The sequence below is a fragment of the Mytilus edulis genome, chromosome 3 (assembly GCF_963676685.1).
Source record: "Mytilus edulis chromosome 3, xbMytEdul2.2, whole genome shotgun sequence".
NCBI classification, from domain to species: domain Eukaryota; kingdom Metazoa; phylum Mollusca; class Bivalvia; order Mytilida; family Mytilidae; genus Mytilus; species Mytilus edulis.
Window position 1 is genome coordinate 46,751,301 of NC_092346.1, and position 14,830 is coordinate 46,766,130.

Below are 14,830 nucleotides of genomic sequence, written 5' to 3' on the forward strand. Positions count from 1 at the left end.
ATCGAAATGGGGAATGTGTTAAAGAGACAACAACCCCGCCAAAGAGCAGACAACTGCCGAAGGCCACCAAAGGGTCCGTACCGCAGCCCCTAAATGAAACTAGTTCAGTGAAAATGGACGTCACACTAAAATATAAAACAAAGCTAAGAAACATGTATTGACTACCAAAGACCAGAGACTCCGGACTTGGGACAGGCGTAAAAAAATCAGCGGGGTTAAACATGTCAGTTTGGGAAATCTGAGCCCTCCCCTATACCTTGCATATCTATTATAGCTAATACATGTATAAAAATACGTCATGGCTTATATATATTTGTTTATATTTTTACTTTTATGTGATCTTGCATTTATGTTGTACTATTATATGTTTGTTTGTATTGATAGTACTGCAACTGACATCGAAAAAGACGCTTAGTTAACGAGTTTAATGGTCCGGAATAACACACGGCTGCAAATTGTTTTAAATGATAGAATAATATCTATATTTTAATTTCCGTCGGGTCGTAAAAAGTTTCTATGGTCACAGTTTTGTATTTTATCCCTTTAATGGGGGTACCCCACAATTTACGGTTTTGGGTAGTTACCTTAAAATCCAAAAATATATTTTTTGGTTAAATTTCCCGCTATTTTCGTAAATATTTTCTATGCACATATCATCAAGGATCATCGGAATGATGAAGACATAAATATAATACCATCTCCAAGTAAAACTTTCAAACTTAAAGTTAGCTGTTTTTTAGGTAGAAACTTAACGCGTTTTTCTTTGAAAACGAGAAAACATATGATTCAAAAATAGTATTTGACATTTGAGAGGACAAAACATATTATTGCGATACTGTATGCAAATTTTGTTGGGCAAATTCCAAACAATTTTGTCAAAAACTCAAAAATAAAAACATCATTTGTACCTTTTTTAATTACGGAAATTTCCTATCCGTCAATCAGCTCCACCATTTATTTTTTCCTTTGCCATCAATTTGATAGTTTCGATGTGATTATTTAGATTTTGTAGGAGAAGTTAATTTATTTTTGAGTGATTTGAATATATATAGTAGTTCTTTCGTGTATTTTCTGTAAATAAGTTATATTTTTGTTAATAAAATTTTGACTTTATATAAAAGTTAACCAAATCCTTCGGATAAGAGTTTTTTCCGGATAATGACTATAGTTGACATTGTGTGAAAATACATTGTTTGTCAATGTTTAACCTCAGATCAATTAATATGCATGCAAGTGGTCGGGAGAAAAGTACTATTGAAGATTCGCAGAGATTTGGTGTGTGACAAGGTGATGCTAAAACCAACTTCTCTTAATATTCTGCTTTCCGTGGGCGAATCATCAGTGATGTTATGAGACTTGCACCAAAAGGCAAATTGGTGCGTCTTTAAATTAGATTGATTGTTGGTTGCTTAACGTCCAGTGACAAATATTTCATGCATGTTCAGGACGAGAACAAGTTAACAATAAAAACAATAGGTAGGTTTTGTCATAATAGAGGCCATTCGGGATGATGATCGGGAAAATTTAGACTGCCACTGGAAAATGATGGTATATTGGATTGGGACAGAAATTTTCCATTGCAACAGGCCACCTTCGGACTCCTCAAAGAGTTGATGCAAGGGTTTTAACATGCAAAGAACGTGACACTCCCTTTACACGAGGCATCGGACTTAACGTCCCCATTCTGACCGGACGTGACTGCGAACTTGATACATCCCGCACAGCCAAACGGACGCCCCACTTCGTTTTACTGCCGGTCGGGAGAAGACCAAGTGACTACATTTCGTTTCCCCAGTCCCCCTTGGGGAACTTTAAATAAGAAACAACAGAAATCCATACATGTGATCAAACTGATCGACATGTATCCTCACAACCTGACACTTTTATACGATCTCGCGCTCAGTTTCTTCCTTGTAGTTTGGATATGAAAACAGGGTTTTTGTGTAAAAGACAAACCTTTAAAAAAACCAGAAAACTACGCAAAACTGAGTCCTCTAAACGTGTTGACAGTCTTTTAAGTTGTGCTTATTAATGTGAGTAATCATTTATCCAAGCATAACCAAGTACTTATTGAAGTCAACACCTGTGCAATTAAGTAAAACAGTTACTGAAAAATTAGAATTTGAACTTGCTGTCAGTTCATTAATAACGATTGTTAGTGATGTGATTTGTTCTTCCATAAAAAAAAAGCCTTTCTCATGTAGCACATCCTCTATATATACCGATCAATTTTACCCAAGATTGTCTCTGATGTTTACCAAACTGCCAAACTCCAGAATTACATGTAACTAGATATTGTGACACCTTACAATTCAGACATAGTGGGGCCAAGGGATATGAAATAAAGAGTTTAGTTCTGAACTCAATTTAGGGGATGCCATATCTGCTGCAGGAAAATTGAAGTCTATGTTAAGACTTTCAGAATTACACCAAGGTGTGTCTGAAAATATTAAGGATACATTAAAAGAAGAACAATTCTTTCACCCTGCCACCAGTGCTCTTATGAGCTATGTCCTCATTTTGGTATTTCTATGGAAATGCATAGCTTGTTGATAGATATCGGAAGATGTGGTATGAGTGCTAATGATACAACACACCATCCAAGTCACAATTTATAAAAGTAAACCATTATAGGTCACGGTCCGGTCTTCAACACGGAGCCTAGGCTCAAAAGTTCATTTGTTAGTTAATTGATAAAAATAACACAAAGGCGCTTCTGAACCGTATATTGTCCCTAAAAATAACAAAAATTCGTAAATTGATGGCTATTACAAAATCAATCGTTTCTGTAGCAACATTCGCCCCATTACATTTTTGATTGGCAGTGCAGATACATCATGCATATGCATATGGGAATATGGGTCACTAACATTGATCGAAACTTTGTACTCACATTTCTTTTGTGTTTCCTATGCAAAGGTAAGACTATATCTGACGAGTATGACCGAATCATGACGGTATTTACGCTCCAGATAGCATTTGTACTCAAAAACTGTGTTTGCTTTGAACAAACTCTGTCCTACGCCGAACTTGTTCTTATAAAAAAAGGGAAGTGTCTTGTAATGCTAATGTACGCGTACTGAATCCGCATATGATGACTAAGAGATTGATTCATGTCCCTATTTTATGAATACTTGAGCTATTGTGTATCACTTTTAAAAGTTATATATAAGGACCATGACTGATTTTGAATTACAACATTAGAAAATTGGCATTGCATTGTATAATTTTCCATCCTTCCCTTAAAAAAATAATGAGTTAACTTTTTAACCAGGATTATCCCACTAAAAAAATGTTCATGCACCAAACTGACTTTGTTTTACACTCATTTTTTTTAAACCTCGCATTCGCCTCGTGTGACTATAGTATATTTTGTGTTATAACTGCCCTGTATATACTTTGCAAATACACAATATGTGTTATCTATAACTAGATACTAATTTTCACAAAATACACAACCTTTAAGATGCAAAATTAAAAACACTGTTTCAGCGCTTGAATTTTGTTTTTTTCAAAGATTATCATAGAAAAAATATTGAAATAATTTGATAAACTGGTGTTTTATACTTTAGAAAATAATTCTGTAATATACTATAGTGAAATACTATACACAATATGAAAGTTTATGGATGTGAAAAGGTCAAGGCCACTTCTTCTTTTGCTATGTCTTAAATGGAAAAAAATCAGAAGGTTCCAAATCAACGCCATTTTTTAACGGCAGCTTTTCATATAAGTAGTCAAATTTGTCGTTTTAACATCGTTTATACCATATGCTTATGATTGAATCGTTTTTGTAGCATTCTATTGAATAAATATCAGAATATTTCTCCTTTTTGTCCTTGTGGTTGAAATATTGATATTTTTAGGTCTGACCTTTGACCTCAATTTCACAAAATTGTGACCACTCTGGATTTTTACGACCCAACTTTTCTTATTATACACGTTTTCCTCTTTCCATCGATATATAATTTAGGTGTGTGTTCTTCCGGACCATTAAAGTTTTAAAAAATGAACTCTGGTTGCAGTACTATGACGACATTGTAAACATTGTGTTTGTATCATCTTTCATGTTTCGTGTGTATAGCTATAATCGAAAGAAATAAATCTATGATATATCAATCTACCATTCTATAATGCGACTCTGCACAATTCGAAATGATATAAAGTATACCATTAATATTCTCATTTCTAGCTGATAATAAAGTACCAACAATATGGTTTGAAGTAAACTCCGAAACAACGATTCATCTACTTAGTCAATCATGATGGCCTCTAAAAGAGGGACGAAAGGTCAAACTCATAAATCGAAAATAAACTAACAACGCCATGGCTAAAAATGAAAAGGACAAACAGACAAACAATAGTACACACGACACAACATAGAAAACTCAAGAATAATAGTTTATCTATACACTTTTATATGTGTTAAACCTCTTGATGTCTCTTTTATGTTGTTGGGTTGATGTATCTTGGCAAATAGAAAAACAAATAGTTCGTTTCTGTGTGTGTTACATTTTAATGTTGTGTTTCTGTTGTGTTGTAGTTCTATTATATTTTATGTGTTTCCCTCAGTTTTAGTTTATAACCCGATTTATGAATCTCGAACAGTAATATACAATGGAAGTAATATTGAATATTACTTCCATGGGTATACTAACAGCGGTATACTACTGTTGCCTTTATAGTTTATATATTATAAGTACCATGCGCGCTATATACCCTAACAATGTTATGATAATAATCATTATAGTATCCATAACAACAAATTGGCAATTAAAAATACAATATCATTGTTATTTATAATTATGGCAGTTGTAAATTGAATGAACAGTTCAAATGAGTAACCCATGTTTAAATGGTGTTTAATATAATAATTAAATTCCAATACTTTTTACGCTGATCAATTTGAAAAGAAATTCATCTTTGGCAAACTAATAGTACAACTCATTCATCAGCAACTTTTTGTGATAAATTTGTTTCTTAATTGTTTTATTCACAACGGTGTCGACGAGCTATTGTAAAATCTCAACCCTTCATTATTAACTTAATCAACTAATTTGTAAACAAACATTACGTCTCGTTACTGCATAATTCTGTCTTTAAAAATGCCAATTCTGGGTCTGGTTTCTGTTACCAGAAGAGACGAAGACGGTGATTGGTCATTCTGAGACGGAAATCGGAGTGATAGTCTGCGCCAGGAGGATTGTTGGTTGTCGCAATATGGCAGCAGATCAGTTACACGAACAATATGAAAAATCTTCTGGGAGCTATTGAATAATCGGTGTTTTTGAAAGTGTCCTTAAACATTATTATTTTGTTTGCCCTCCATGTCAGATATACGTAATGTTTTATAACATGTTGTTTTTGTCTTATCGTGATATAAGCTGACAAATGGCAAATTATCTGAATTATACACATAAAAGGAGATGTTAGGTTTACTCTGTAGACCAACTTATAGACAAAAACAGAGCCATCAATAAAAAGAAATAACATTATACCAGAAAAATGGAACAACATGAACTACTATTAGAATTTTAATGTTTTTTCTCGATTCTTTAAATTTTAAGTGCAATGTATTAAGTACCAAACTTAACAAGTTCTAAATTCGGTATAATACATATCAATACATTTATAGTATTATAATTATAAGGGAATTTCATCGGGAGATTTGATTTTAGTTGAAATAGGAAGTCCTTGTCGTACTTTTAATAGACAGTTTCCTTTTTAATATTTTTTTCGAGACGACAGTGGTATTTGTAATTAACACAAACATAGTTTTTCAAATAAATAATATAAAGAACGTAAGTTTTATATTCTTATGGTTTATATATGAATTCAATATAGATTTTAAGATTTATTCCATAGATGACGATATCAAGCAAATAACTTTAAAATTCTTAAAAAATGAGTACACAGCAGTTGTAAGACATGAATGTCCAGCTCTCAAGGCAAATGCCCATATTCTCATTCGGAACGTGTTAAGATGTTTTACTAAAGAGATTTTTGTTTTAATAACAATCAAGGTACTTATTGATAGCTTATCAGATGATATTTTATATGTTATTGAAACTAGTTTGTCGCATGATTTTCTGATGGGACCATGTTGGTATTAGTGAAAATTGACCATCAGACGATAATGACAGCTGGACTTAATCTACCTTTTAAAAAGGATGTACCTTTATGTTGTTATTCTTAATAAAGGCATCAACTGTCAACAAACTATTCAGGATGTGTCATTGACTTTCAATCTCTTAAACATAGTAGTTTGATTGTTAATTTCAACCTTACTTTGAGTTGTCAGAGTCAAGAATTTCTGCCATTGTCTTGACTTCATTCGATACTCGTGGAAAGCGAAAGTAGTTTATCAACAATTGATGTCCTCATAGAACCCGACGCCATTCTCTGCCAACACGACTCGCATCAAATTACATGTTACCTGACAGAATAAGTTTTATCAATCAACAGACTTTGTGATAGAACATGTACCCTTGTCAAGCGCCATATTACTTTGTGAGTGGTCCTGCCGTAATTAAGTCGTTTGAAGTCGCATTCTCAGGTGAGATGTCTCTCGTCGAAAGTTTTGCGACTCGTCTTGATATTTTTAAACTTGCAACCTGTTTTTATAGCCCGAAAAGTTGACTATTTAAAATTAAATGATTTTAAAATGATTAGTGAAAGATACAATGAGTTTTTTTTTTGTATTGAATAATTGATTAGTTATCACTTTACAGATTTGTTGGCAAATATTTATTTTCAACACCCGGTAAAAATTATGCAAATTGCACAAAGGTATATCAAGACATATTTCTTATTATACACGATATTTATGGTACGAACGAAATAAAAAAAAACAAAAAAAACCCAGAAAAAACAGAAAAAGAATAAAATTTGAACGAGTACTCCAACATACAATAAGTTCGACTGATATAAAACTTATCATACTTTACTTTTCAACATTATGTAATGCGTTGGTTTAGACTTCTGTTTAAGAAAAAATATAAATTACAGAAAGCCTTATGCGAAATTCATATACTTTTTAACGGACAATTGTTTTAACTTTTGTTACCATGGTATGCGTATTTGTAACTTGATTTGATCGAAGTGAATATTAGCTATATTGCTTCCAAAAGGTATTATTCATACTGTATTAAAAACGTACGAACCAATCATCGTAAACGACCACGTTCGGGGAGGCAAATACATCAAAAAAAATTGAAGCATCGAAACTAAAACTGGTCCTTAACAGAACCATAAAAATCATAAAAGTCAACAATTTCTAAAATTGTTTGCTATCTGTGTGCTAGTTGATCATATGATAACAGATTTATTTATAAAAAAAATAATAAAGATGCAAATAATGGCTTCTAACGTAAAAAATGCATTATGTAACCTTATATTTAACGATGTATAGATTTCACAAGATCCCAGTACAGTTTATCATTTGATTGTGTTAAAACACGTATAAAAGACAAAATCGGACTACAGCTTTAGAAGAATGCAGAAAACTATGAATTTTTAGACGATAGTTAATAGTATTTTTTGTAGTAACACAAACGTAGATTTTCAATTGTATGTATCTATGTTCAGGGGGCCGCCAAATCGGTACAGTTAAATAATTTATTACAAGCTCATTGTAAATTTATATTAGTAAAACTGTGCAATTATTCAAAAGCACTTTGGAATACAAAATCGCATATATTGTCAAAATAGTATTCTGTTACTACTTATACTATTCTCTGCTGTTTGTCATGTATTGTATATACTTTTGTTGGTTTGTCATGTATTGTATATAATATCGTTTGTTTGTCATGTATTGTATATAATATCGTGTGTGTGTCGTGTATTGTATATAATATTGTGCACATGTGTTTGTCATGCATTCTATATATTTTTGTAGGTTTGTCATGTATTGTATATACTTTTATTGGTTTGTCATGTATTGTATATACTTTTGTTTGTTTGTCATGTATTGTATATATTTGTGTGTGTTTTGTATATATTTTTGTAGGTTTGTCGTGAATTGTTGCATTGTATTGTGTGTTTGTCATAATTTTGTTGGTTTGTCATGTCTATAATAATGTGTGTTTGCCATGTATTGTATATACTTTTGTTAGTTTGTCATGTATTGTATATACTTTTGTTGGTTTGTCATGTATTGTATATATTCTTGTTGGTTTGTCATGTATTATATATATTTTTGTTTGTTACTCATGTATTATATACTTGTTTGTTTGTTTGTAATGTATTGTATATATTTTTGTTTGTTTGTCATGTATTGCATATATTTTTATAATATAAAAAAGAAGATGTGGTATGATTGCCAATGAGACAACTGTCCACAAGAGACCAAAATGACACAGACATTAACAACTATAGGTCACCGTACGGCCTTCAACAATGTGCAAAGCTCATACCGCATAGCCAGCTATAAAAGGTCCCGATAAGACAATGTAAAACAATTCAAACGAGAAAACTAACGGCCTTATTGATATAAAAAAAATGAACGAAAAACAAATATGCAACACATAAACAAACGACAACCACTGAATTACATGCTCCTGTCTTGGGGCAGGCACATACATAAATGATGTGGCGGGGTTAAACATGTTAGCGGGATCCCAACCCTCCCCCTAACCTTGGACAGTGGTATAACAGTACAACATAAGAATGAACTATATGTTTGTTTTTCCTGTCTTGTATATATTTTCGTTTAAAATAGAATGGTTATGCTTCTTGCAAATAAAGTATTCATTCATTCAGTGGTTCATATTAACTGACAATTTGCAATGTTGAGTTGTTTTTTTTCTTTCTACAAATTGACAGCACTGCTTTTTTTAATAGTAGTCTTTTGTAGATGTTCATAAGACTTTCAAAGATGGAAAAATGCTTTATTGTGTAATTATCCTTTTGAGTCTATCGTTTTTCTATTTGGGAATATGTTTTTGGTTTTATTTCTGGAGTGATATCATAGTTTCCCATGTTTCATACATTTTTCGGGTTTGTCCCAAACAACATAGAAATGCGCATTGAACTAATTTCTATATCATGTAATGCTATATCGAATAATTAAGTATCGACAAATTTTCGTTGAATGTTTTGGACACCTTGATTTGTTTTAACTTTTCTACATTAACAGAAACACTCGTCAATACACAGTAAAACCGCAATTTACTATATATAAATTGAAACCGTTTCAATAATACAACAATGTTTTCCTCTTTAACAGTTAAGGTGTGTGGTATTTTACGCTCTTCAATAACAAAAAAGTAATTTATAATATTAACATAATAAGAGCCACAAATATTTTCAATTAAATTAATTATAAAATGAAATCAAATACACAATCGACAGTGAATAATGTGTAAAATAATGCTGCAATTCTTACTGCTAAAAGGCTTGCTGAGAGAAGGGTCGAAAGCGTCTCGTTTGAAACTCATCAATTAAGCCAAATAAGACACGTGATATCATGGCGTTACAGTCGTGAAGGGAACAGGTATAGAAATAATTGATACCTGCGGTGAGGTATAACTACGACTGCTCTTAAATTTTAAACAATTTATTTAGTTTATTTTACTTTTATCGAGTGCTAAATATCACTTACAAATTATTAAATGTTAACGTAACTTGGTCCCTAACTGCCGCGGGTTAACTATATTTGGTCCGCTTTCTGCTGTTTTTCCAACCGAATCGTCTTGAATTATAGTGATATCTGTATTTCTTATAAATGTAAATTTTACTATATCATTATTATGTATTATTACTTTATCATTATTATGTATTGAAAGATGTGAAAAATAAACTATCAAGCAAAATATAAGTACAAACAAACATATAGAGTGAAAAGAAAGAAAGACGAAAAGGAAAAAGGAAGCAAAAATTAAATTAAAGATAGAGTACCTATTTAAAACCAAGGAGAAAGCGTTTATTCATATCAAGTTAAAGGTCATTGAAACAAATTAAGTAGATGATTAGACGATTTTAACTCTGTGGAAATTGGACTTTTAGTACCAACCAAATATGTTTTCATTTTTAAGATGTTATTAGATTGTAATTTTAACAAAGATGTCTCTGACCTTTTTGACATTGGCATCGTGATTTTTCGTCAAAAATGAAAACATGTCTTTATTACGAAACAAAGATCCCTCGTCAAACCAATTTATCTAACTCACGAAAAGTAAACATTGTATAATGTCATTACGGTCGTACCAGAAAAGTGCCACGCGTTATTTGTTGTTTTGTTTTCTTAAATTCCACCAAAAAAGTTGATAAAAGTACTTATGATACTACTGTATTTTCTCTATATAAAATATAAAAAGGTCAACCCAGATTTGATGATATACTTTCTATGTATTTTTCTCGAACACGATTTCTCAATTTTGACAGTATACTAGTAAGAGGTTTCTATTATGCTTCAATGTCTTTGCATACTTCAGTTAATACATATAATCTTTATTCTGTTTCTCTTATTATAACATTTTTTTGCACTTTTGTGAAGGTCTTTCTTATATCCCTCTCAAAGATACATTTATATATATATATATATATATATATACACAATGATATATCCTATTATATAGTGAGATTATTCTCTCTGGTCTTTTGTCATGAAATAATTCTTCGTCGTTCCTAAAAATGATAAGATGTGGGATCGTTGTCACTGATAAAAGTATTCTCTTTCGGCGAAAAAACACAAACATTATAATATATAGATATAAGAAGATGTGGTATGAGTGCCAATGTGACAACTCTCTTATACAGATATATGATTTGGAGTTTAGAATTATCGATTTCATAATATTTTGAGATAAATTAGTGGGTTTTTTCTGCATTCACAACTTTTGAAAATATCATGAACGAACATTGAATTGCTTTATTAGCAATGTATACAACTAAAATCTTCCTGATTGTATGTCGACCGCCGCGGGCGAGTCTCTCGATATGTCTTGTTTCGAGAATTCGTAGGGATGAATTTTCAAATAAATATACATATTGCATTGTTTTATATTTCTTATTTCTTACTCTGCATTTTCTTAATAATTTGACATTTTATGTATTACTTCTAAAATTTAAACTTTAAAAGTTTAAATAGTGGTTTATCATAAAAAGTTCCTCACCCTTTAACAGAGTTTATTCAGCGAAACTTACACACTTTACACGAATTTGGTAATAAAGATTTGAACCTTTTAAAAAAAAATCACATAAATTTGTCTTGAGTGCAATTGTACATGTATGTGAAGTAGGTTAATATACTCCGTACCAAAAAATATGCATAGATTTAAGAAATTAAGAATTATGAGCCTTAACAATTTGCTCTTTAGCTTTTTTATTCTCAGAGATATTACCAACATACTATATTCATAAAACCAATCAACTACAATTATTGATAATTATGAAAATAAAGAAACCTATAAAATGTTAAAGAACTCCTTACGCAAAAACGCGTGTTGTGTCACTAACGTACTTTACTGTCAAACCGTTCACACCAAGCACGCCATTGTTATTACTAGAGAATGAATATTAGATGTGATTTCCAGAATTATCCCTTGTTTACCTGATATCTTGACGGTATAATCAGATAATAATTACTGTAATTTTGTTGCGATTACTGATTAATGTGTCAGGTAGAAAATTGTTCACATATTTACGAGATGAAGACACAGAATTAAAACTTACTGGCATGCACAGCGATTTCGATTCTTATATTAGATTTATTTTGTATATTAAGAAACTGTTGAGCAATACCAAAAAGTAAAAACACAAAAATACTGAACTCCGAGGAAAATTCAAAAAGGAAAATCAAAAATCAAAAGGCAAAATCAAAAGTCCAAACACATCAAACGAATGGATAACAACTGTCATATTCCTGACTTGGTACAGGCATTTTCTAATTTTTTAAAGACACAGGAACTCGGAGCGTATAGCTAGAGCACTTAATGTAACTGTGAAAAGAGTACTTGGCAACTCATTTTAAAATGTCATATTCTTGCTCATAATATAGTGTACATTCCTTAAGATTTACCTTGCACTACATCACGTGGAAGTATGCTCTAACACTTGTTTTTAAATGTCTGAATAATTTCTACTATCGTTCTTGGCCCCTTGAACTTAATTTAATTGTCGGGTAGAATAAAAACAAAAGCAAAACCCATAAAAAAACTGAGCATGCATACATAATTTATATCGTGCCTAAGAATAGTGAATTATATTAAATACCAGTTTCAAATTTTGCTTATTATAAACAATTAATACTCGTTTTGATCATTTTTTATTGTTTACATTTGAAATTCATGTCAAAGTAAATAAGGATGTTTGCTACTCAGTTTCAAAATAACTAGATTTATAAAAGCATGTTATTAGTTTATATATAGTTTATAAATAAAGGAACTAAAAAGCAGAAAAAAATGAAGGGTCAATGTGCTAGTTTTTGAGATAATAGCCATTGAAAATTTGGCAAAAATAGTTCTCTAAAGACTTTTCATACAGTTTACTTTATTAATGGTGAATTATTTTTTTCATTTACATTTCCTGACTCTATTTATTTTCAAACAATATATGCAAATATGAAATATTTTCTGGCCAAAACCAGGCCTAAATGCCACTGCTTCTTTAGGCTAAAACAAGATTTTGGAAGTTTGAAAGCTTATTCAAATATATTATTAACTTTATGCTGAAAAAACTCTTCCATACGAAGTATTAATCACACATTTTGTACTAATATGTACGTTTTTATATAAAAAAAAGAAGAAGATATGGTATGATTGCCAATGAGACAACTGTCTAAAAGAGACCAAAATGACACAGACATTAACAACTATAGGTCACCGTACGGCCTTCAACAATGAGCAAAGCCCATACCACATAGTCAGCTATAAAAGGCCAGATAAGGCATTTCTTATCATGATTTCCTTGATAGAGGGGTGATGCGCATGCACATAAAAAAAGCTGTTAAACCAAAAGTTCCAAGTGGTGAAGTTGAAGTCATCCCTTCGTAAATTTTCAGACGCAATTCCAAGTTGTTTGACTGTTATGGAATATCCGTTTCACAGAGAATAGCGGATATGTTTCTAATGTCGAAACATTAAATACAAATCCTTTTCCCGAATGTGACCTACCGAATTAGACTTATTAATAACATGAGCGATACTACATTTGTACTTGTGTCACATGTGGAGCAAGATCTGCTTACCCTTTTCAAAGCATCTGAGGTCACCCAAGTTTTTGGTGGGGTTCTGTTGCTCAGTCTGTAGTTATCTATGTTTTGTATTACTATTGTTTGTCTTGGTCTTTTCAATTTTTAGTCATGGCGTTGCCAGTTTATTTTCGACTCATGAGTTTGATTAATGTTCTTTAATTTGGTATCTTTCTTCTCTTTTTTCCACTCTGGGGGTAGGTGGGGCGGCTTTCGATTGGATAAGCGTGATGTATACTTTATATTCCCAGACACCATCCAACATCCTATACTATATTTCCAGTTCAACAATATGTCGGTTGTTTATAGAGATAGTGTCTGCTCTCGTTTTACATATCCTCTTAGTTGCAGTTAAAATACATGCACTTCATCCTGGTCACCCTTTCTGTAGATTGGATTTTGTAAATTTGTTCTATTCCTAAAATGCATGAAATATTTGTCATTGGACGAAAAGCAAACACCAATTACTAATCAATATACTATGTATATGTAATATGTATACATTCGAGTCTTTGCATCTATAAATGCTAAAATTATTTTTCTATACCAGTTGCTTTTTAACCATCTACTGCTTAACCGCATGGCACTGAAACATTTACTCCAAAAGCTCAAATTGTACCTCACTAGGAGTAATAGTCAAGTTACGCCACTGCTTTTAAAAAACATGACAACTCACTTTTAAATTAGTTACTGCACATTCAATAGTACTTTTCAGATATATATTGCATGTGAGATGTATGTCCATAAGACATCACAAAAAATGGAATCGTGAATTTTTTTTAAAGTATATCTATGATGCCCTCTTTTATATATACGTATTATGGCACGCGAAATGTATCACTTTATGTAAACATCCATCATCTGGTTAGGCTAAATATATAAACAAGATAGTAGTCTTTTGACAATTCAAAAGAAAATTTGCCTAAATATTCATTCAGAATGGTTGTGACATTTTTCATAATTCATAATTTAATGTCCACAAAATAGCATTCTAGAGAGACAACTATCTTTTATTTTCTAAAAAAAGGCAGAGGGGCAGATGTAGATGGGCGGCTTTAAGTTGAATCCCTGCTGGTTTCGACAACAAGATGAAATTAAGAAAATCTCAGACATGTGTCTGTGAGGAAACCCGAAACATTATTCTTTATTATTTCAGACGCAACTAAACCAATGAAAAATTCATGGTTACGCGCGTGCATATCTCTTAGCAAGCACGCGCTGTGAAGGGGTGGGAAAAAGGATGACTCTATACATTGACAAAGTGACAAGTTTGTGAAAATTAAGATTTGAAATTAATCTATGTTATTTTTACGAACCTAGGGAGCAATCAGGATAATTAGAGCATTCGCTGATGAATTCCACTTTTTATTTGAATAATTTTACCATGATACCCTTCTATGGACGTCGTTCACCTGCGCTAGGGAGATACTTCAATGAATACATGGACAATCATTACCCTACAAGGCTGTCGATAGACAGAGTACCATATCACTTCAACGTTTTATTTTCAAATTTGGTAGATAATTATCGCTGTAGGTGCACTTGAATGGGAAGTTGATGCCAACAATTGAAAATTAGAGTCTCGTCAGCATGAATTGACTTTAAATACACGAACAAAAGGAGGCGAATGGAAACAACTAA